The sequence below is a fragment of the Eptesicus fuscus genome, chromosome 8 (assembly GCF_027574615.1).
Source record: "Eptesicus fuscus isolate TK198812 chromosome 8, DD_ASM_mEF_20220401, whole genome shotgun sequence".
Classification (NCBI taxonomy): domain Eukaryota; kingdom Metazoa; phylum Chordata; class Mammalia; order Chiroptera; family Vespertilionidae; genus Eptesicus; species Eptesicus fuscus.
The window spans coordinates 2,570,650-2,595,533 of NC_072480.1; the positions used below are offsets into that span (position 1 = coordinate 2,570,650).

Consider the following 24,884-nt stretch of genomic DNA (forward strand, 5'->3'; position numbering starts at 1 on the left):
TGTAATAGGGATGTTTATTTTTTAAACATAGATGCTGAGATTTGTCATAATATTTAGAGGAAATACGTCTTCTTCCCACACTATACAAAAATTCTGACAGATCCTAGAGGGTTGGCAGCTACCTTTCTTATTAATCCTGACATCTCTTACTTTTAGCCTCAGTGCTTGGAACACGGAAAGAATTAAAAATGTGTTGTTAAACTGAATAAATGTGGCAAATGACCCGCAACCTAGTGCCCTGGTTTAAATCTTCCCAGCTAGACTTCAAGTTGCTGAGTGCAGGATCTTGTCTTTCTCACCTACTTACTCTCTTACCTGTGCAAATTAAATTGACATTAGTATTGCAGAGGAAAGTGTGAAATAAACAATATGAAAAATCTAAATGATTTAACAGGATCAGGTTGCTGGAAAGGCAAAAGGACACTACTACCAGTGATTTTCAACTCTTTTCATCTCATGGCCCACATAAATTACTAAAATTCTGTGGCACACCAAAATATATATTTTTTACCAATTTGATTTTTTTAAAAAGTATAACTTGACTCATTCACAACAGAAGGCTACTGCTGTGTTGGCCTTGCCAGTCTAAGGGAGAAGAGGCCAATGCCCTAAGTAGCCAGGCATTTATTACGTTTGAAAATTCTCACCGCACACCAACACGGGTATCACTGCTGAAACTCAAGTCGGTGAGACTCCACTTAACTTTTCAGCCCCGAGGGCATCTGCGCTCCTTGGGGGGGGGGGGACCCCCGCCGCCCGGCCCCCCGCCGCCCCCGAGGCACACACTTCCCCCAGAGGCCGCTGAGACCAAAGTCCTACTCCCGGGTGTGAGCCGACAGAAGAAACACGGCAGCAAATGAGAGCATTTGTAAAACTATTAACTTCCCATCATCCACACGCCTTTTCAGATAGTAAGAGCGAGGTCAGCAGGCGTTTGTAATTGGGAGTCTCCGCCCGGAAGAGCGCCCGCGGCCGGCTTTTCCGGCCGTGCCTGGGGCAGGGCCCGGAGTGCGGAGCCCAGGGGACGGCGGAAGTGGGCGTCCTCGTCCAGGCCGGGCTCACCGGGTACGTGTTTGCCTTCACCCTCCCCGGTCCCGACGCCACTGCCCCCCTAACTCTCTTCCGCTCCTCCTCAGGTCCCAGGTTTCCTTTAAGATCACGCTGACGTCCGACCCGCGGCTGCCCTACAAAGTGTGAGCGGCTCCCTGCGGTGGTGAGTGGGTCCGGGCTGGATGGAGTGGGTCCACGCCCGCAGCCCACCTCCTTTCCTTTCCCTCCCCGCGCCCTCCCCGCACCTCCCGGCGCCTCCCGCTTCCCACCGTGAAGGAGAGGAGGCTTCCCGGGCTCCTCTAGGTGTCAGCTCCCCGGCTGGGTGTGTGCCCGGAACCTTGCGGCCCGGAACTCACTCGGTGGTGGCGGCCGGGGAGGACTTTGCGGGCTGCACAGGGCTCCGGGATTGCTGGGATCCCCGGCAGGCCCTGTCGGCTCCAGGTCAGAAAGGCCTTTCACCACTTCGACCAGCGTTAGCACTCCAGATTCCGAAATTACTTAAACGTTTGTTCCTTTCAGGCTTCTGATTCTTGTTGTGTACGAGGAACACACGACTGGGGCATCACAAAGTACTGAGCCTTAAATCATATCCTAATGTTGGGGTTTAGAAAAGAGTGATTAGTAGAAATGGGAAATACAGAAATAGGGCACTTTATTCTTGCGGGGCCTTTGCTTATCCTTTAGCAGTTAGCATGGGTCTAATCTGGACCTTCTAACCCGGATACTTCAGACCTTTATATGATTGCAGGTAAGCTTATTGCGGTCATTGCAGCTGGAAGCCGTATAAAATATAGCAAAGAACAGGTCTTCAATAGGATTTTATGTATAATAAATGTTTATTAGTTAACTAGAGGCCTGGTGCACGAAATTCGTGCACGGGGTGGGTGTCCCTCAGGCCAGCCTGCACCCTCTCCAATCTGGGACCCTTCGAGGGATGTCCGACTGCCCGTTTAGGCCCGATTCCAGTAGGATCAGGCCTAAATGGGCAGTTGGATATCCCTCTCACAATCCAGGACTGCTGGCTCCCAACTGCTCGCCTGCCTGCCTTCCTGATTGCCCCTAACCGCTTCTGCCTGCCAGCCTGATCACCCCCTAACCACTCCCATGCCAGCCTGATTGATGTCTAACTTCTCCCCTGCCAGCCTGTTTGCCCCCAACTTCCCTCTCTGCTGGCCTGGTCACCCCTAACTGACCTCCCCTGCAGGCTTGATCGCCCCCAACTGCCCTCCCTTACAGGCCTGGTCCCTCCCAACTGCCCTCCCCTGATGGCCATCTTGTGGCGGCCATCTTGTGTCCACATGGGGGCAGCCATCTTGTGTGTTGAAGTGATAGTCAATTTGCACATTACTCTTTTATTAGATAGGATAGAGGCCTGCTGCACGGGTAGGGGCCGGCTGGTTTGCCCTGAAGGGTGTCCCGGATCAGGGTGGGGGTTCCCTTGGGGCGTGGGGCAGCCTGGGCGAGGGGCCTGTGGTGGTTTGCAGGCTGGCCACGCCCCCTGGCGACCCAAGCGGGGGCCCTGGTATCTGGGATTTATTTGTCTTCTATAATTGAAACTTTGTAGCCTTGTGCGGAGCCAAGCCTCCTGCTTGCTCCGTGGCCAAAGCCATTTTTGTTGGGATTTATTTATCTTCTATAATTGAAACTTTGTAGCCTTGAGTGGAGGCCAAGGCAGGCCAGGGCTGCTAGAGCTTGGCTTCCTCCATTGCCGGGGGCAACTCAAGCCTCCTGCTCTCTCCAGCTCCATGGCTGCCACCATTTTTGGGGGGATTTATTTATCTTCTATAATTGAAACTTTGTAACCTTGAGTGGAGGCCTGGGCCTGCCAGGGTGTGTGGAAAGCCTCCTGCTAGCTCTGTGGCCACAGCCATCTTGGTTGGGTTAATTTGCATACTCACTCCTGATTGGCTGTTGGGCGTGGCTTGTGGGTTGTAGCAGAGTGATGGTTAATTTGCATATTATTCTTTTATTAGATAGGATAAGTAATTATTGTTGTGGCCTACCTAATTGAATTATAACAGCTGTTATCAGTCTCATTTAGCTCTCTGGGACCCATGTAATCTCCTAGCCTTTCTCTTTCTCGATTGTTTTATCTCCAAATGAATCTCTTTGCCTAATCTTAAGTAATTACTCCACCTATAAAATGTCATTTTTAAACACTCTTATGGTTAACCACATTGTCTTTTTACATCTGATTTACGCTAATATTTCTTCTTTAAAATGTTTCTTTTCATTCATTGATGAGACTTCATTTTAAATTTTTCCTCTTCCCCCTACCTTACCCAACTTCTTATCCAGCTTAAAGTCACTGTCTTGCAAACACCCTCAACTCTGATTACCCCCACCCTCAAACTCCAGTATATTTCACTCCAAGCACTTAGTGAAACACCAATTCTGAACTTTTCTGTATAGACCTGAATGTTCCTGGAAAAAATTACACAATTAGACTGATGAGTTTGACATAAAATTAATAACTATGCTCAATAGTAGCCAACACTCTGCTACATTTTCCAAGTTTGCATATTTTCCTCTTTATTCTCTGAAAGGATTTTTTAAAATGTATTTTCATGCTTCCTACAATTCCTTTCCTCGTTTCTTTCAAGTCATCAGAGGAAAATTCTCTTTTTTTTCCATCACATCTATAAAGCTATTACTATATGTGTAAACCTGTAATTTCTGTCTACAGTCCTGTTGGATTAGAAGCCATCAGCATGACTTTACTTATGAAAAGCCAGTGGTACCACTTGGGCTCTGCATCTTACTTGTTTCAGTCTTCTCAAGATTAAAGCAGAGTCTAAAGATCACCCTCTCTTCATCTTTGATTTCTCCCTTTATACTGGATTATTCTCATAAATATATAAATAGGCTTTGTAAAAGAAATTCTGAGAAGGATGGAGAGAGAAGAGGATAGGGCAGGACAGCATCGGTATCTGTAAGAGTGGCTGGAACATTGTACCAGTTCAATTATGGGTGACTGAATGAATGTAATAGGCATACCTATTGTTTAGTGTGTGTAGTTGTGTTTGTGTGAATAAAGTATGCATAATATATGTACCTGTGTATGTAAAGGTAGTTATCCTGTTTTCTATTCAAAGTAAATTGTAACTAGTATTAGTAAAAGCAACTCCTTTAAGGTTTGTGGGAAAACATTCTTTAACTTATAAACATACTTTGATAGAAAAACTTCCTTTTGAGTTTCTAACATTACTAATAGTTGAATTCTATGAAAGATGTTTCAGTTCTAAATTTATTCTGGGCAATATCAGAGTTTTCAGTGTTTTTGTTTGTTGATACAGTCACTGTTGGTGTCATTACTAGGTTATAGAAATGTTGAAATCAAACATCCTTTATTCTCTTTTAAATAAAGGATGAATTAAAAACAACATTTGCCTCTTTTAGTCTGATTCCAATCTTTCCAGACTTACTTCCCACCTCTTCTCCCCTCTTACTACCATCATCATTTAACAAAGCATCAGCCAACCTATTCCTAAATTGAAAAGCAAGTCTTTTTAACTCTCCCTGCTTTTTACACATGTTCTTTTCTTTGACAGGAATGCAGTCCACTTCCTGACAAACAATACTCTTTTTTAAAAAAATATATTTTATTGATCTTTACAGAGAGGAAGGGAGAAGGATAGAGAGTTAGAAACATAGATGAGAGAGAAGCATTGATCAGCTGCCTCCTGCACACCCCCTACTGGGGATGTGCCTATAACCAAGGTACATGCCCTTGACGGAATCGAACCTGGGACCCTTCAGTCCCCAGGCCGATGCTCTATCCAGTGAGCCAAACTGGCTAGGGCCAAACAATACTCTTTAAAAATAAAATTTACCTCTGCAAATTTCTATAATTGTCTAGGGAATTCATCTCGTCCTTCTTTCATTTCCTATAGAAACTTTATTCTTATTCTTTATGACAGCACTTAAGTTGTGTCATAGTTCTCTTTATATGAAATATACATTTTTTAAAAACCAGATTTACCTTTGATTTATTTTTAAAATTCACTTTAATATACACAGTAGTGCGCCCCTCCTTCCCCTTTTTTCAAAACACCAGTATAACGTGTAACTGCCATGTTACAAAATGATGCTACTGGCAAACACAAATTCAAATCTAGGTAAAGTCTATGGTGTCACAGTAACTCTGAGTTCCTCAGTAATTTTCTGCCGCATAGAACATACATTAAAAAGTATTTTCTGTTTTATTGCATTGTTTTTGCATAGTCCCAACTACATAAGTGGAAGTTTATTTTAATGAATATCAATATGAAATCTAGTTACAAAGACGTTTCCAGTCTCCATTTCAAAAGGGAATCGAAACCCTAAGATTTTAGAACTTGTCCTTTTGAGGATGAATCTCAGGAACTAAACTATGAATGTAATGCAAAAATACTTGCACTTCTGTTCCTTACTTTGTAAACTATCATATTGCCAACTTACTAGATAATTTTTAAACAGTGCCTACTCTTTAGAATTTTTTTTCTTTCCTCCTCCCCTGCCCCCCAGAAAAGTAAAGAAAGGTAAAAACAATGATAACTATTTTCACTTTTTAGTTGGATTTTAGAGGAGTTGGGGCAGCCAAACTCTATTCACACATACTGAAGTCATTATAATGCACTGTGTCAGATATAATGATTTTTCTATTCAATTTGTACACTAAGACATGATATTTATATGTGAAAATGTTACATAATGGAAGTTGGTATTAAAACATTAAAGAATAATATAGTGGTTACAGATAGAGAAGTTTCAAAGGGAAATGTTAGCTTGTAAGTCTCTTTTTCCTGCTGTGAAAAAGAATCTGTTTTTCTGTCTTTAATGATTGTAACTTATTTAACCTTAAGGATATTATATTTTTATTTTTTTGTTACCTTCTGTGTTTTTAAGTGTTTTTTAAGGGTATAATATCAGTTTTTTTAAAGTATTTAAATTGGAAAATTCACAGATCACTTATCAGCAATCTGTAATACACTTGACACTGTACAAGTCAGTAACAAAATCATACATCACTCTCCAAATGTTATTTCAGATTGTATTAAGCCCTTGATCTGAGGATGTATAAGAGTTTTGTGGGAAATGACTTTACATTTTGCCATAGTAAACATACTCATTTTCATCAACTTGGTCTACTCTTTTAGACTTGATTATTAAAAGTGCACAGAAAGGATTATGAAAATATTTATGATCTGGTGATGCTTCCCAGGTAGCCTTTTCTTGTAATGAAAATGAATTCCTGCATTAAGTAAAAATGTGTGTGGACTGAATACTAAGGAGAGATTCAACTTTTTGAAATCCATCTCTGGAAACAAGCAGCATTCCATATCCTAGACCTATTTGTATCGAAGTATTCAAAATGTATAAATCTTCTCCTATGTAGGTGTTCATATTCAAGTACAGCTATGGGCAGAATCTAATTTAAGCCTAATTATTTGTTGTTGTTTTTTTAGAGTTCATGATGTAGTGTGCAATAAAAATCTTTAGACTCAAAAGACAGATTTGTTTAGGTCTGCTAAAATTGCTGATATGAGGAACAAAGAACTTTAAAAAACAGCTTTTAAAAAAATTATTTTTAATTTTTCTTTTAGACTCAGTGTTCCTGAAAGTACACCTTTCACAGCAGTCTTAAAGTTTGCGGCAGAAGAGGTAAGTGTAGAAATTGGAACAATCTGTATAGAATACAGATTGACAGTGTATGTCAAAAATCTTTATTTTGCATGCACTTTTAACCCACCACTTCTCTGTGGGTTTATTACTAGGTTAATGCTATCAAAAAGTTAAGTACAGATATAAGTAGAATGAAAGTTAAGACTTACTGACAGATATAAGAAGAATGAGTTTAAATTGACATATCCAATGTAGCCATTGAGAATTATAAGGGAAATTTTTATTAAAATTGAAAAGATTCAATTATATGTAAAAATTTTTAAGCAGCAACTTATCACTTTAGTGTATATATTCATTTTTACTACTTTTCTAGGATTATAATTTTTAAAATATCTGTCATTTTTCAAAATTTTTGTCTATGTGGACTGTCAGTAAAAATTGTTTTTAAAAGTGTCTAGTTTTTTAAAAAATATTTTGGTTTTCTGTTTTTTGAGAAAAATTTCTATTCAAAATTATCATTAGAGAAATCTATAAAGCAACTCTTTGGACATGCCATGGAGAAGAGTAGCTTGGGTAGAAATGGCACCCAAATATGACTTGGAGACTTAAGATTCCTATTGTAAATGTGTCATTCACTATCTGTTTGACATAGGCAAGCTTCTCAGTTTCTCTTCCTCAAATTTCTTAATCTGTAAAAGGACGTATGTGAAGTTAAAAGTGCTATACTGGTACAGAGTAACTCAAATCTAAATTTTGGTTCATAATCTTCAGAACAAAATTATAATTATGGAAAATAATTTTAGTTAAATAAGAAAGCAGCTTAATCTATAATCATAATCCTTATTTAAAGTGATTAATGGAAAATAAACAACTCATCAGCACTCACAGCTCCTCATACTATTGTCAGGGACCACTAACATCATTTATCACTCATTCAGAATTAAACTGAAAAATGGTAGTACATGTTTTATAGTCAGATTTGATCTATTCTTCATGTAGAAAGAATAAGTTAAAAGAAATGGAAAATAAATCTGAATATAGCATCATCATTATTTTTTGCTGTACAGATAACTTGTAAGAAATATACCTGGCCTGGGATATAGCAGATTCCACAGATTCTAACTTAATAATTTACAATAATTTATTTTGCTATAAATTTGCAATGATTTATTTGTTATAACAAATAATAATATTTAATTATTTTATTATTACTTATAGAATATAATTATTTATAATAATGACATTTATTTTTCTATTTTATAATTGTTTTATAATGTGTTTTTTATAGGGCAAAGACACTGATGTCATCCTGGTCGTTTAGTGTGAGGATAAGAACATCCTAACAAATACGCAGTGGAAAATTAATAACTTCACCCAACCACATGTATTGAATCATGGGTCTTATACATTTAGAAAAGTTATGACTTTCAGTTAACAGTGAGAAGGCCTTTCACAAGATGACATTGTAGAATATTTCAATAGGAACAAGACTTGACTTGACAAACCACAGTCTGTGGATTTAAATCCCTAGTAAAGTTCTTTTAATAAAAACATAATAAAATTCCCACTGCATGACTGGGTTAATTTAATTAGTGAGTTGTCCAAGCCTGAGAAGAGCCTTTTCACATTGTAAGTTATAAAACTTATGAAATCAGGAAGAAAATAAATGAAAACTGAGAAATATAAAATATAGTTTGCATCCATGAGGAAACTTGTCAGTAATTTGGGACAAAAGTAGTAGTAAATATATTTTACTTTACTAGTGATGCTTCCCCGAATTTTAGCTTTCCTGTTTCTTCTAGATGCTGGAAAAAGGAAAATGGTATCAGCTGTTCGCTTTTGATTTTTAATGTTCGTAAAATATGTTGCCACTATATGGATGTGACTAAAATACCTATTTTATCTTAACATGGACATAATCCTATCTAATAAAAGAGTAATATGCAAATTAACCATCGCTTCCCTACACAACCAGCCATGCCCACCATCAAATCAAGAGTGAGTATGCAAATTAACCCCAACCAAGATGGCTGTGGCCACTGAGCGAGCAGAAGGGAGGCTTGGGTTTCCCCAGTGATGGAGGAAGCCAAGCTTTCCACACACCCTGGCCAGCCCAGGCCTCCGCTTAAGGCTACAAAATTTCAATTATAGAAGATAAATAAATACCAACAGAAATGGCTGCCTCCACGGAGAAAGCAGGAGGCTTGGCTTCGCTCCAGACTACAAAGTTTCAATTGTAGAAGATAAATCCCAGATACCAGAACCTCCGCTTGGGTCGCCAGGGGGTGTGGCCAGCCTGCAAACCATCACAGGCCCCTCGCTGAGGCTGCACCACGCCCCAAGGGAACCCCCACCCTGATCTGGGACACCCTTCAGGGCAAACCAGCCAGCCCCCACCAGGGGCGTGCACCAGGCCTCTATCTTATCTAATAAAAGAGTAATGTGCAAATTGACCATCACTCTAACACACAAGATGGCTGCCCCCATGTGGTCAAAGATCCTGCCCCCATGTGGACACAAGATGGCCAGCAGGGGAGGGCAGTTGGGAGGGACCAGGCCTGCAAGGAAGAGCAGTTAGGGGTGACCAGGCCTGCAGGGGAGGGCAGTTAGGGGCAAACAGGCTGGCAGGGGAGCAGTTAGGCATCAATCAGGCTGGCAGGGGAGTGGTTAGGGGGTGATCTGGCTGGCAGGCAGAAGCGGTTCGGGGCAATCAGGAAGGAAGGCAGGCGAGCAGTTGGGAGCCACTGGGATCGGGCCTAAACGGGCAGTCAGACATCCCTCGAGGGGTCCCAGGTTGGAGAGGGTGCAGGCTGGGCTAAGGGACACTGTCCCCCCCCCCACACACACTAATTTCGTGCACCAGGCCTCTAGTCTAAGAATAAGACACACTCAATAGGGTAACGAGAAACTGTAATATTCAGGTTTTGGAAATCTGACATATCCTATAATTAATTTGGGTATTTGATCAAAGTTTTACTAAGTAGTCCAACCTCTTAGTAATTTTTGAAGTTATTTTAAATTAGGTTTATTTAAAATTCTTAAATCTATAAAAGGACATTTACACCTAAGAATATATATAAACAGTAAAATTTTTTATTAGGTACATAATCCTATAACAATTGTTTTATGCATAATTCCATTCTTATTTTAAAATGGGATTCCTCCTTTCATAAGTTAAAATAAGCTTTCCGTTGTTTTCCTCAATTATGCATATGTGACCATTATAAATAGCTAGAACAGTGTTTCCCAGATTATTTTTCCTAAAGAACTAGAACCACCAAAAAGAAAAAGAAATCAATTACATGAAAAACTGGGATCAGTGGCCAAAAAGTATGGGAAATACTTCATTCACTATTTTCTTCTTCAAGTTAAAGTATATTTTAACTTGGAGTTAAAGTATTAGCACATTCTTGAAAATTTTGAAAAGAATATCAATATAATGTAGTGTTTTCCAAACTTACTTGGTTACAACAAACTCAACTATAATATCTACAAACTTGTCCATAGCATAGGAGGGCATATAAATACTTGTTGGAAAAATTAATGAATTATGAAGACAACTGCTGGTCTTTAGAGCATTGAGAAGAATTCTAACTTTGGCTACAAGTTTCTTACAACATTTCATTGATTTAGATCATTGGAATCTTACTGTCACTGTTAGCCATGTGGCAGTCACATAATTAACTTGATATCACCTGCAACACTTGAACTTAGTTATTATTTCCTGGTGGTATAATTAGAGTGTTGCCATTGTGTGAGATTTAAGTCAGCAAAACATGAAAGGAGAATTTGAAGAAGGACTATAAGCCTTGGTTGGCCTCCCATTAAACACTATAGAGCATTTATTTGAACTTACTATTTCTACAAAGAAATTTTAGGAATATTCTAAGCAATCATTTTGCTTTTATTTTTGTTTATGAAAGAAAGCAACATGTCTAAGTCTGAAACAGTAAACATTGAGTCATAGATTCATTGACAGTGAATTTTTGTTTTGTTTTTGCAGTGAGTAAAATAAGGTTCATGGTATTCTAAATAGAATGAAATGTAGTATTTAGAGAGCAATAATGTTTTAAACAAACAAAGCAAATTACAGTAGCCTTTTATTTTATGATGTGACTTAATCCTGAAAGAAAAGTCACATTTTAGAATTATCTGTACACTAATCTTGTTCAACTATTCATCTTTTACAGAGTATGTGTATGTATAAAAATCATTTTCTTTTTCTCCCCTTTAGTTTAAAGTTTCTGCAGCCACAAGTGCAATTATTACCAAGGTAAGAATTCATTTAAAAATTATGTATTACCTTACAACTATAGAAATTATTTAAAAGAAGTCAAATTAATTTAACTTGAATGCAAAAATCCCAAACTTGATATCAACATGAATGAAATACATAATTATAAATACTAAGTCAAGGTTATTGTTCATAGCTAGCTGTTTTCAGATTCTTTATGCTTTTTGATATAGGATATCATTTTGTAATATCTTATATCCTGATCACTTCTTGCCAGATTATTACTGGAAATAACTTTATTTACCAAGGTGTTTTTTTTCAAAATAAGCTATTGATAAACTAGAGGCCCGGTGCACAAAATTCGTGCACTGAGGTGGGGCCGATCCCTCAGCCCAGCCTGCACCCTCTCAAATTAGGGACCCCTTGGGGGATTTCCGACTGCTGGTTTAGGCCCGATCTAAACCGGCAGTTGGACATCCCTCTCGCTGTCTGGGACTGCTGGCTCCTAACTGCTCACCTGCCTGCCAGCCTGATCACCCCTAACTGCCCTCCCCTGCCAGCCTGGTTGCCCCAACTGCCTCTGCCTGCCTGCCTGATCGCCCCTAACTGCCCTCCCCTGCCGGCCTGATCTCACCCCCAATGGCCCTCCCCTGCCAGCTTGATCTCGCCCCCAACTGCCCTCCCCTGCAGGCGTGATCTCGCCCCTAATTGCCCTCCTCTGCTGGCCAATTTGGTTCTGATTGGTCTGTTTCTATGCCAGTCAGCGTCAAAAGCTCCACCTCTTAGACAGCCATTGGTTCTTCACAGCACCCACATTTGGTTCTGATTGGTCGGTTCCTATGCCAGTCAGCATCTCTGGGCCTATCAACGGGGCCTGATCAGAAAGGTGGGGCTGATCAGCAGCCCCAATGGAGGCTTGAAGAGAAAGGGAGGTTCAGCTGCTGGCCAGACTCAGAAAGAGAGAGGCAAATGCTGATCAAAAGCTGCCTCAGAGGCAACGGATCAGTCCCTGCTTCTCTCTTCAGGCCTCTCTCTGGCCCTGATTTGCAGCCCCCTCAGCAGTCAGTGCTGGGGCACTGCGCCTGACTGCAGGACTGACTTACAGTTGGTTGAGCCTCGGTCGTTACTGGTCGTTACGACCCAGGGTTTTTATATATTAGGGTGCTTTTAAAATTTAGGTAGTTAAGCAGGAATATACCATTGCTGTACCTTGTAGTTGCTTTCCTGATGAAATTTATTTTTTATATGCTTGCAATTATGAGGATTTTGTCCAATTAGATATATAATTTAAATTCTGAATATCTTAAAACACTACTAATAATTAAGTTTGATGAAACTAGTTCTATGAGAAAATACTGATATAAGATGAGGAGTAAAGATAGCAGTGAGGGCTTAACTATTTTTCAGGAATACACCATAATATTTGAAGGTGCTAGTGAGTGGTTTTCTGTGCAATTAGGATAGGCTGTGAAAATGGGTTTAACCTTTTGCACTTGGATATCGAGTGTGACTCGACACAGTTAGCATTGGTAGCAGCTCGAGAAAAAAGCAAGCGAGTGCAAAGAGTTAATGGACAGTAGTGTGATTTAGTTTATATATGTCAAAATTTCTCATTCTAAAACATTCTGTATACTGTCACATTGAAGTGTTTCTCCAGTTAGAAGAAAGCTAGCCTACTTTCTACAAAGTTTTAGATTCATAGGTGCTTTGTAAACTTTTATCACGTGTCAGTGGAACTTGAATTAGATAAGTTTATGGGCTCTTGTGGCCTTAACATTTGTAAGCCTCAGAGCAATAACTAAGTGATTAATGACATACCTGAGGTGTATTTTTCACTTTATATAGCATAACAGAATAAAAAAAAATTATGTTTGTAGACCTTATCAGGATCATTGCATTGACAGATACTCTTGTTTAATCTAGCACTGTGTGTGAATGCACAATAGTAATAGATTTCAATAGATAATTTATCCGAAAGATTGTCATTCATGTTTTTGGATTTAAATTGTTTGGCTTGCCCAGCAGGCGTGGCTCATTGTTTGAGCTTCGACCTATGAACCAGGAGGTCACGGTTCGATTCCCCGGTCAGGGCAAATGCCCGAGTTGTAGGCTTGATCCACAGTAGGGGGCATGCAAGAGGCAGCCGATCCATGATTCTCATCATTATAGTTTTTATCTCTCTCTCTCTCTCTCCCTTCCTCTCTGCAATCAATATATATATATACATACATATATATATATATATGTATATATATATATATATATACTTACATATATATATATACTTATTTTTTATTATTATTATTATTATTATTATTATTATTTTAATTGTTTGGCTTTTGCCTATATACACAGCAGCACTATTTTGGCCAGTCTCTTATTACTATTGAACCATTTTAGCTTTAGAAATAATTTAGATGATTTTATCATTTATTTTCTAGATGGAATAGGAATAAATCCTGCACAGACTGCTGGTAAGTATCTATCTAAAATTCATGGAGATGTGGGTGGAGCTATATATGTCAGTTGATTGGACTGGATAGGATTTTACCAGGATCATAGATGTTCTTTTAGGGATTATATGCCAGTCTTCACCTATGGATCTGAATAATAATTTGTTTCATTATGTGTATTAGTTATGCTATTGACTAAGGGAAACCCTGACTAATAAGCATTAAAGATATTAACACTCATAAAAATTCTAAAGGTAAGTTGTACTCTTATTGGAATAATGGTTTTGACCTACCTCATAAGGTGGTTGTGAGGTAGTACATGTAAAGTGCTTAAAAGATTGCCTTATCCATAGTGAGCATTCAATAAGTGCTATTATTTTAAAGAGGTATGGTCATTTAAATTTCAGAGGGCTTAGTCCACACTCAGAGGTTCAAATTTAACATGATACAGTGCTATATATTGGTGTCCTAACAAGAAAGCAGGGTCATCTTTATTATTATTACTAGAGGCCCGGTGCACAAAATTCGTGCATGGGGGTATGTGTTGTCCCTCAGCCCAGCCTGCACCTTCTCCAATCTGGGACCCCTCGAGGGATGTCTGACTGCCCATTTAGGCCCGATCCCAGTAGAATCGGGCCTAAATGGGCAGTCGGACATCCCTCTCACAATCCAGGACTGCTGGCTCCCAATTGCTCGCCTGCCTGCCTTCCTGATTACACCTAACCGCTTCTGCCTGCCAGCCTGATCACCCCCTAACCACTCCCCTGCCAGCCTGATTGATGCCTAACTGCTCCCCTGCCAGCCTGATTTCCCCGAACTGCCCTCCCCTACAGGCCTGGTCACCTCTAACTGCCCTCCCCTGCTGGCCTGGTCCCCCCTCAACTGCTCTCCCCTGCAGGCCTGGTCACCCCTAACTGCCCTCCCCTGCTGGCCTGGTCCCCCCTCAACTGCCCTCCCCTGCAGGCCTGTGTTGCCCCCAACCGCTCTCCCCTGCAGGCCTGTGTCCCCCCCAACTGTCCTTCCCTGCTGGCCTGGTCCCGCACAACTTCCCTCCTCTGCCAGCCTGGTCACCCCTAACTGCCCTCTCCTGCAGGCTTGATTGCCCCCAACTGCCCTCCCTTGTAGGCCTGGTCCCTCTCAACTTCCCTCCCCTGCTGGCCATCTTGTGATGACCATCTTGTGTCCACATGGGGGCAGCCATCTTGGACCTCATGGGGGCAGCCATCTTGTGTGTTGGAGTGATGGTCATTTTGCATATTACTCTTTTATTAGATAGGATAGAGGCCTGGTGCCCGGTGGGGGCCAGCTGGTTTGCCCTGAAGGGTGTCCCGGATCAGGGTGGGAGTTCCCTTGGAGCATGGGGCAGCCTGTGGAGGTTTTCAGGCCAGCCATGCCCCCCTGTGACCCAAGTGGAGGCCCTGGTGTCTGGGATTTATTTGTCTTCTATAATTGAAACTTTGTAGCCTTGAGTGGAGCCAAGACTCCTGCTTGCTCTGTGGCTGGAGCCATTTTTGTTGGGATTTATTTATCTTCTACAATTGAAACTTTGTAGCCTTGAGTGGAGGCCTTGGCTGGCCAGGGTGTGCGGAAAGCTTGGCTTCCTCCATCACCGGGGAAACCCAAGCCTCCTGTTCGCTCTGTGGCTGCAGCCATTTTTGTTGGGATTTATTTATCTTCTATAATTGAAACTTTGTAGCCTTGAATGGAGGCCTTGGCTGGCCAGGGTGTGCGGAAAGCTTGGCTTCCTCCATCACCGGGGAAACCCAAGCCTCCTGTTCGCTCTGTGGCTGCAGCCATTTTTGGGGGGATTTATTTATCTTCTATAATTGAAACTTTGTAGCCTTGAATGGAGGCCTTGGCTGGCCAGGGTGTGCGGAAAGCTTGGCTTCCTCCATTGCCGGGGGCAACCCAAGCTTCCTGTTCGCAGCCATCTTGGTTGGGTTATTTTCATACTCGCTCCTGATTGGCTGGTGGGCATGGCTTGTGAGTATAGCTGAGTGTTTAATTTGCATATTACTCTTTTATTAGATAGGATTATTATTATTATTATTATTATTATTATTATTATTATTGATTTTAGAGAGAAAGGGAGAGGGAGAGAGAAACATCAATGATGAGAGAATCATTGATCGGCTGCCTCCTGCACGCCCCCCACCAGGGATTGAGCCCTTAACCGTAATCAAACCTGGGACCCCTCAGTCCACACATCGATGCTCTGTCCTCTGAGCCAAACTGGCTAGGGCAAGCAGGGTCATCTTCAACTTTTTAACAGGCAGTTTTGTATTTTTTTTAAAATGTACCCTTTTTTTGGCTTATGTTATCTAATTATAGTCTTTTGAAGTTAAGCATGCTTTAATATAATGAACCTCAATCTTGAGTAGTATTTTTGTTTAAATTATATTCTAAAGTACTTCTGTCTTATAACAAAATCACATTGTTCTCATAGATCTTGGGATTGAAATTTGGCCATGTAAAAATGAAGAAGGATTTAAAATTGTAATTGTAATTTTTTAAAATTTAAATCAGTTGTAGGTATATTATAAATTTTATTAAATTGGAAAGATTATTCATTGAAAATCATGAGGCTTTTTATAGCATAAAAGCCTTTAAATTTAGGTTTAAAGGTTTTGTTTTCTTACTCTAGAAATGTTCAATTTATGTTAATTTGAATTATTGCTTACTGTAATATGTTACCAGTTGTATTCCTTTAAAAGATGAAAGGTGTACTTTATGGGACACAAAGTAAATCTCATCATTTAATTGAACCAAAATAGGTCAGGGTTTCTAAACTTTTGTCACTTGTGGAATTTAGATTCATTATTTTTTGTCCTTAGGTATTTTATCGTGTACTAAAGCAAGTATTGATGGTTAAATTGATTTACATTGTGGTTTGCTGAGTGTATTAGTTAACATTTTTGTGGCTAATGTTCATATTTAAAATTTTCAGACATATGGTTAGGTCCTAAAGATGTGAGTGAAATAGCAACAAGGCTTTAAAAGCATGAAATTAGTTTCTGATTGCTTGTGTTGTTGTATCTACTTACTTTACAGTGCTTTATTATTTTTTGTTTGTTTTTTACAATGCTTTGTTTATTTTATATAATAATTGTTGGAATGTTATGATAACCTGTTTTTTAAACACCTAACTTTATGTTTTGTTTGTTTGTATAGGAAATGTTTTCCTAAAGCATGGTTCAGAACTGCGAATTATTCCTAGAGATCGTGTTGGAAGTTGTTAATATCCTCTACTTAAAGATAGAATTACCTTTCAAAATAAATATTGGGCATTGCTGTTGTAAAACTGACATCAGGCATTTAAAATACTGTGAAAACACCAATAATTGATGAAATAATGAAAGGTAACTCACTGTCCCTTCTTGTTGTTCTCACACTTCATATGAAGAGAGAATGCTTATGCATTGAGGGTATCATTTTTACAGAAGATCTTAGTCTTTCATTGCTACCTCACAGCACACACTGCTGGTTCATTTGGGGTAAATGGAATATCCAGCTGTGTTTTATTACTGGAGGATATTTCTTTCTGAGAACATTTGGAAGATTAAACTTATTGAATCTTTTTATTTGTCTTTAAGGTAAAATTTTAAAAGGCTTGTGGATTATACAGGGCAGATTACTTCAAGGATCTTATTTGTAGACTCAAAAATAGTTGAGCCCTAACCGGTTTGGCTCAGTGAATAGAGCATTGGCCTGCGGACTGAAAGGTCCCAGGTTCTATTCTGGTCAAGGGCATGTACCTTGGTTGCGGGCACATCCCCAATAGGAGGTGTGCAGGAGGCAGCTGATCGATGTTTCTCTCTCATCGATGTTTCTAACTCTCTCTCCCTCTCTCTTCCTCTCTGTAAAAAAATCAATAAAGTATATATTTTTTAAAAATAGTTGAATTCTTAATCATATACTGTTTATAATAAAGGATATAGACATATCAATGAATACTTAAATGTCTTAACTTCTTACATGTAGGTATTTTTTAAGTTTCAAGCTTCATGTATTTATATAAATTTTAATTTAATATCAGAGAGCCAAAATGCCAAAATGTGAATTTTTTTACCTAACCCCTATGTGTAAAATTGATAGCCCTCACCAAAGAGTTTTAACTATGATCCTGCAGAATCCAATTCTTGTAATGTTAAGAATTGAAAATAAAGTAGAAGCATCTTTTGCTGAGTAATGCATTCCTTTATCAGTCTCTTTTAATATAGACTTTAAAACAGGAATTTTCAAGAAACATTGTCTTTCTGGGGATATTTGGAAACCACATTGAGCAAGAGACTGTTGTAAAGAAGATCTGAAATTCACAACAAAGGTCAGAAAATGCTAGTGGAAATAATGATTAATTATACTCACTGAAGGACCAACATTTAAGGAAGTGTTAAGATTAATCAAGTGAATAAGAAGCCAAGAAAGGGAAGATGGGTAGGCCCAGGTAGCAAAAGACAACAGTGAAGGGGAACAGAAAGCTGTCGCAACTGAGTCATCAGAAAAGCTAGCTGGATAGGCAGAAGCGCAGAGGCTGTGTTGTGTTGGGAGAACAAAAGGGGATACTAGAGATTGTCATAAGTAGCAGAAGGCAATTGGAAAAAGCAAATTATAGGCCCTTTCAATATACAGATTTGAAAATTCCCTTTATGAGAATCTAAAGAATGATATACATAAGGAATGTTTTTATTTTCCCTTACAGCAGAAATCAGTATCTATTCAAATCTTTAAAAATGAAATGAAGGCTCATAGTGATTCAGAACCAGTGCTCAATTTGCTGTATTTTAGATGGTGAGCTCTCTGGAGCAGGCCTTGTGTTTGTCTTGCTCTTTCTAGACCTGGAAATGTAGTAGGCTTTCAATAAATACTTGGTGAATTATTCATAAATAAAATATCTCTAAGACCCTCATTTCATTGGGAGAAAAACATAAGGAAATGTAACAGAATCAGCATCTAAAGGGTGACATTGGTAGTTAAGTTTAAGAAATTAACCAGATACTATTTATATATCTGATAAATGAACAGTGGGATTCTGATTTATAAAAGGGAAAAAATATTTTCTGAAGCAGAGAAGTATACTTCTGATGTTTGAGAAAGTATTTATTTTCATAAATAAAATTTGATGCTTAAATATCCCCTGCTCCTTAACAATATTAAGCCTCTATTAACCAGAAATTTATGAATACCCATTCTTTGAATTTTTTGTTTAATTTAGATCCCATCCTTTGTTTCTAGCACAAAGTCTGCCTGCTGTATTACATAAATAAGTTTATGATATCCTCTACTATAAAGTAATTTGTTTAATATTTTTGTTTTTGGGTTTTGAAAATTTTATTGTAAGTTCTTAAAAACATTTTCTTAATTAGACATTTTGTTATTAAATAAATGTAATCAGTAAGTTCTTTGTGCAGCATGTTTTGAAGTATTTTGTTTAAATGCATTATTGGCACATAATATTTCATGAAAACAATTTGTTATACCATAAAGTATATTTTCTATTTTTATTTTATTAGTAGAAAATTTTAAATGTATTTTTATTGATTTCAGAGAGGAAGGAAAAGGGAGAGAGAGAGAAACATCAAAGACGAGAGAGAATCATCGATTGGCTGCATCCTGCACACCTCCTACTTGGGATCGAGGCCACAACCCGGAAATGGAACCATGGATCTCCTGGTTCATAGGTTGACGCTCAACCAGTGAGCCACACTGGCCAAGCTAAAGCTTTTAATTAGTACACATATTAAGCCAGTGCATAAGGAATGAAGAAAAATAATAGACAAAAGTGATTAATGGCCATAGGTCATAGAATGAGCATATATTTCCAAATGCCAGTCCTATGTTTGGGAGGAGCAAGGGGAGAGGTTATAGTAATTGTTTTGGCTAGTTGTCCCAAGCCTGGGTGATTATGAGAGGAACTTGGGGAATTAAAAATACAGATTTATGGAAACTACCCCTAAAGTTCTGATTCAAAAATCCATTCTGGTGAGCTCTTCTCTGTAGCTGGATAAACTTTTTTACTTTATAGGTGAACAAATTGAAGTCTAAGGAGTCAAAGAAAATAACTAGAATATGTTGTAGAATCTTGGAAAGTACACATTCCAATTCTTTGTTGTCTAGTAGCTAAGTGCGAAAATGCTACTTAACAGTCTGTTTTACTAACTGATAGTGAAGCCTCCTTTTACAGTGCTTCAGGGCTAATACTTATTGGATGTTTTGTTTTTAAAAAATAATTATTTTAAAGAAAACTCAATGGGAAGAAACAGTCCTGTTTAAGCCTCCCTTTCCCCAAATTAAGATTAAAAATATGTCTTTTACCTAAGAACCTTTACATATTTGTGACTTGGCAGCATTAATATACTTTAATGGAGCAATTCTAAGTTAAATAATTTAATGTTCCCAAATATATTTATAAAACAAAATTATATACATAAATTATAACGTATATGTACTAGAAGCCGAGTGCACGACATCCGTGCACTGGTGGGGAGGAGGGGCAGGGTCCCTCAGCCTAGCCTGCACCCTTTAGCAGTCTGGGAGCCCTCAGAGGGTGTTCGACTGATGACTTGAGGGAGCCTAAGCCGTGAGTTGTACATCCTTAGCTCTGCAGCGGAGGCGGGAGAGGCTCCCGCCACCACCACTGCATTTGCCAGCCATCAGCCCAGCTTGTGGCTGGGCAGCGCTCCCCCTGTGGGAGCCCATTGACCACCAGGGAACAGCTCCTGCATTGAGCATCTGGCCCCTAGTGGTCAGTGCATGTCATAGCAACCAGTTGTTCCACCTTTTGGTTTATTTGCATATTACCCTTTTATTATATAGGAGGTATTTGAGCATATATATGTGGTTTATGTATGTATATAATTTATGTATATAATTCATATATGTATGAAGTTTTGTTTAGATATGAATTGTATATGCAATTCATCCAAAAAAAATTATTGAACATCTATGTGTCCAGTATTTTGATACTTTTACTTATTTTTCACAGTAATTCCACATTTTTACCCCCATTTTACAGAAGGAAAAAGAGGCTTTAAGAGATTGAGATTTGAAATCTGATTCTTTGAAGTCTTCATACCGGGAGACGTTTTCAGTATCATTTTTTACAACATACTAACTCTGTATTAAATAATACATTTAAAAATATAAAAGAAATGTATAAAGCTTAAATTCACATTTCAGAGTACTGAATATATGTGGAATGATCATAAATATTCTTAATACAAGGTATAAATATGATAAAATTATAAGAAATTAAGTAAAAACCAGTCAAATGAAGATAATTATGATTCTGGCCTTATTACATAGAATGGCATAATGAAAATAGGACTATGACCCTATATTTATCAGCCCCATCAGACAATTTGATTTTTGATCAGAATCTTGCTGATGTAACTACAAAGATTAGTCCCCCAGTAACCTGTTTTTCCAACCATACTACCTATAAGCCCCTGTAATACAGAAATTCTAGAACTGCTCTCTGAGAGTTAATGCTGGAGATTGATAAATTATTTAAACCAGGCTATTTAATTAAACCATTAATTGAAATAAACATTTTCAAAAGGCTCAGTCTATCCAGTCTGTTATCTTCATCCTCCAAATTGCCTAAGCCAGATATTTGAAACTCATTTCTTTCCTTGCTCTAACCATAGCAAATGAATCACAAAATTATATTGATTTATTTTACAAAAATATATCTCAGCCATCTTAATTGTAATTTAAACCCTCATCTTCTGGTATGTGCTATTATCAAAGCCTCTAGTCTGTTTCTTCTTTTGCACTATTGTAATGAGCATGGAAATATGAATATGTAGTTTAACTGGTTGACATCCTACTGAATAAAAGTTTATACTTTACATGAACTAGATTTTGTTCAGAGTCATTTGTTATAACTACTCTTAAATTTTCCTTTCCAATTCATACTGCAGCTACCCCGATCAAGAAATAGTTTCTCAATGTGCCATGTTCTAATGCCTTCATGACTTTACTTTTTTTACTCCTCTGCCTGGGAACCTAACACTCATTCTTCAAGTTGAAAAGCCATTGGGCCTTTCCTCTCAAGAAGTTGGGTATTCAACTATCTAAGTAACAGTTGTATTTTGTACATTCCTTCATTATAGCAATTGTTAAATAAAGAATCATAATGTTTATCTCTGATTGAAACTGAATTTTATAAAAGCATTAAAATTTCCAAACTGTTTTGCCCAAAGTAGATAGTAGGTACTTTATAACTAAAAGACTACTTAAAAGAATGAAAGATTTGAAAGTTGCAACTATTTGTGACTCAAATGTAATAACTTCTTTAGCCACAATTATTTGATTATCCAATATACTCATATTCCTCACCATTTCTTATATCAGGGGACTTAATCTGTCTCAGAAATGAATTAATCACTTTTAAAAATGAAAGCATCTTCCCATTTTTTAAACAAATATATGAATTATTAGCTATATCATGGATTGCTAAATACTGGACATGAATTATGAATAAAATCCCTTTACCTGGGCTCCCTAAACTGTATTCATATCAAAGCAGCAAAATCTACCAAAGTAATAATTATATAGAAGTGAAGATTCACAGCACACCATTTTTTTAATGTGCTTGGCACAGTACTAAGTACTTGACATACATTATTTAATTCTTTATAAAATGCTAGTGCTAACTTTTTACTGTTAAGGAAGCCAAAATTTAAGTTAATGTATCCAAAGTTATGAAATTTGCTCCTGGGTATATATGATTATAAAGTCCACCCAGTAAATCAATACCCATTTCCCATCATTTTCCTAGAATTATATTGAAAGGTACTCAAACTTATTATTGAACATTTTTATGATCTCACTTTGCTTGAGAAATTTGACATTCAATAATCTCCATAAACACACTTATAGACTCTTTTAGTAAATACACACATACGAATTTATAGCAACAAATAATTGCAAACAGTTGAAAAGTAGGTTTATGTCTCTATAATCTGCTTTGCTATATAGAGGATATGATTTTATCATATCCACTGGCTGAGGTTGACAGACAGCTGCAGAGAGCTAGTTTTGGTCATAAATCTCTGATTTTCTGGCAAAAGTTGTTAGCAATATAGAAGCTGTTATTGAGAGCATATTGTGGTGATACATTATGTCAATATTTATTTGAACAAGGAACACTGCATTTAATAAATTAATTCTTAAGTGCACAATTTAAAATTGATGAGCTGTTTTAGAAATAAACTATATGATATTTGTCATCAGTGCCACAAACATTTTGATGTCATTAATGGAAATGCTAGCTTCTCTTATTTTCTAGATAAACATGAAAGGAACTGGGCTTTTAAACTTCTCCTTAAATGTGTAAATTAAGTAGTAATGAAATGTAAGAGACAATGAATAAATGAGTGAGTCACAAGGGTTTTAATCCTTTGTGACTGCTGTGATAAATTTGTATTATCTGCTGGACTGTTTTATACAACATTGTCAGTTTGGCTGACCTAGTATTACAAATGCCTAAAAATAAATTTGTTGAATTATTAAATCACTTTTTGTTTTGTTTTCTTGGTATGTGGGAGGGATACATGTGGCACTTTGAGCCTTACACCTAAAGTCTTATAAAGAAATAATCACTATTAACATCTTTCTTACTAAAAAAGATAGCACAAAAAACACACACACATGGATACCTAATATGAGGTCAATAATGGGTTTTTGGTTTTTTTTCCAATTTTTTTTATTAAGGTATTATATGTGTACATATTTTACCATTACCTCTCCCCACCCCCCCTCCCATATATGCCCTCACCCCCCAGAGTTTTGCATCCATTGGTTATGCTTATATGCATGCATACAAGTCCTTTGATTGATCTCTTATCTCCCCACCTCTCCCTAACTTTCCCCCTGTAATTTGACAGTCTGTTTGATGCTTTACTGTCTCTGTATCTATCTTTTTGTTCAAGTTTATAATGTTCTTTATTACCCATAAATGAGTGAGATCATGTGGTATTTTTCTTTCATTGACTGACTTATTTCACTTAACATAATGTTCTCCAATTCCATCCAGGTTGCTGCAAATGATGAGAATTCCTTCTTTTTTATGGCAGCATAGTATTCCATTGTGTAGATGTACCACAGTTTTCTGATCCAGTCATCTGCTGACGGGCACCTAGGCTGTTTCCAAATCTTAGCTATGGTGAATTGTGCTGCTATGAACATAGGCGTGCATATATCCTTACTGATTGGTGTTTCTAGTTTCTTCGGATATATTCCCAGGAGTGGGATTACTGGGTCAAATGGGAGTTCCATTTTCAGTTTTTTGAGGAAGCTCCATACTGTTCTCCACAGTGGCTGCACCAGTCTGCATTCCCACCAGCAGTGCACGAGGGTTCCTTTTTCTCCGCATCCTCGCCAACACTTGTCGTTTGTTGATTTGTTGATGATAGCCATTCTGACAGGTGTGAGATGGTACCGCATTGTTATTTTGATTTGCATCTCTCGGATAATTAGTGACGTTGAGCATGTTTTCATGTGTCTCTTGGCCTTCCTTCTGTCTTCTTTTGAAAAGCTTCTATTTAGGTCTGTTGCCCATTTCTTTATTGGATCATTTATCTTCCTTTTATTAAGTTGTATAAGCTGCATGTAGATGTTGGAGATCAAACCTTTATCAGTGATGCCATTTGCAAATATGTTCTCCCATGCAGTAGGCCTTCTTGTTGTTTTGTTAATGGTTTCTTTTGCTGTGAAAAAGCTTTTTATTTTGATGTAGTCCCATTTGTTAATTTTCTCTTTAGCTTCCATTGCCCTAGGGGCAGTGTCAGTGAAGAATTTCTTTTGGCATATGTCTGAGATTTTGTTGCCTGTGGATTGCTCTAGTATTTTTATGGTTTCCCGTCTTATGTTTAAGTCCTGTATCCATTTTGAGTTTATTTTTGTGTATGGCGTAAGTTGGTGATCAAGCTTCATTTTTTTGCATGTATCTGTCCAATTTTCCCAACACCATTTATTGAAGAGACTGTCTTGACTCCATTGTATGTTCATGCCTCCTTTGTCAAATATTAATTGAGCATAGTGGTTTGGGTCAATATCTGGATTCTCTATTCTGTTCCACTGATCTATATGTCTGTTCTTGTGCCAGTACCAGGCTGTTTTGAGAACAGTGGCTTTGTAATACAGCTTGAAATCTGGTATTGAGATCCCTCCTACTTTATTCTTCTTTCGCAGGATTGCTGTGGCTATTCGGGGTCTTTTTTTATTCCAGATGAATTTTTGGAGAGTTCTTTCAAGGTCAGTGAAATATGCCATTGGTATTTTAATGGGGAGTGCATTGAATCTATAGATTGCTTTGGGTAGTATGGACATTTTAATGATGTTGATTCTACCAATCCATGAACATGGTATGTTCTTCCATCTGTTTACGTCTTCCTCTATCTCTTTTTTCAGTGTCCTGTAGTTTTCCGAGTATAGGTCTTTTACCTCCTTAGTTAAGTTTATTCCTAGGTATCTTAATTTTTTTGGTGCGATGGTAAATGGAATTGCCTTTTTAGTCTCTCTGTCTGTAAGTTCACTAT

General features: G+C 38.1%; 1 long non-coding RNA gene and 1 other non-coding gene across 2 annotated transcripts; both read left to right on the plus strand.

Annotated features, from left to right (window-relative positions):
- The first annotated feature begins 1,017 nt into the window (after positions 1 to 1,017).
- On the plus strand, positions 1,018 to 10,926 carry LOC103302205 (ubiquitin fold modifier 1). The gene is made up of 5 exons (XR_008556867.1): positions 1,018 to 1,065; positions 1,137 to 1,213; positions 6,636 to 6,693; positions 7,943 to 8,038; positions 10,889 to 10,926. It is a non-coding gene; the product is annotated as a ubiquitin fold modifier 1 (transcript).
- Positions 10,927 to 13,328: 2,402 nt separating this feature from the next.
- Positions 13,329 to 22,827, plus strand: LOC129150137 (uncharacterized). The gene is made up of 3 exons (XR_008556868.1): positions 13,329 to 13,362; positions 16,513 to 16,700; positions 21,264 to 22,827. It is a non-coding gene; the product is annotated as an uncharacterized LOC129150137 (long non-coding RNA).
- The last annotated feature ends 2,057 nt before the right edge of the window (positions 22,828 to 24,884 follow it).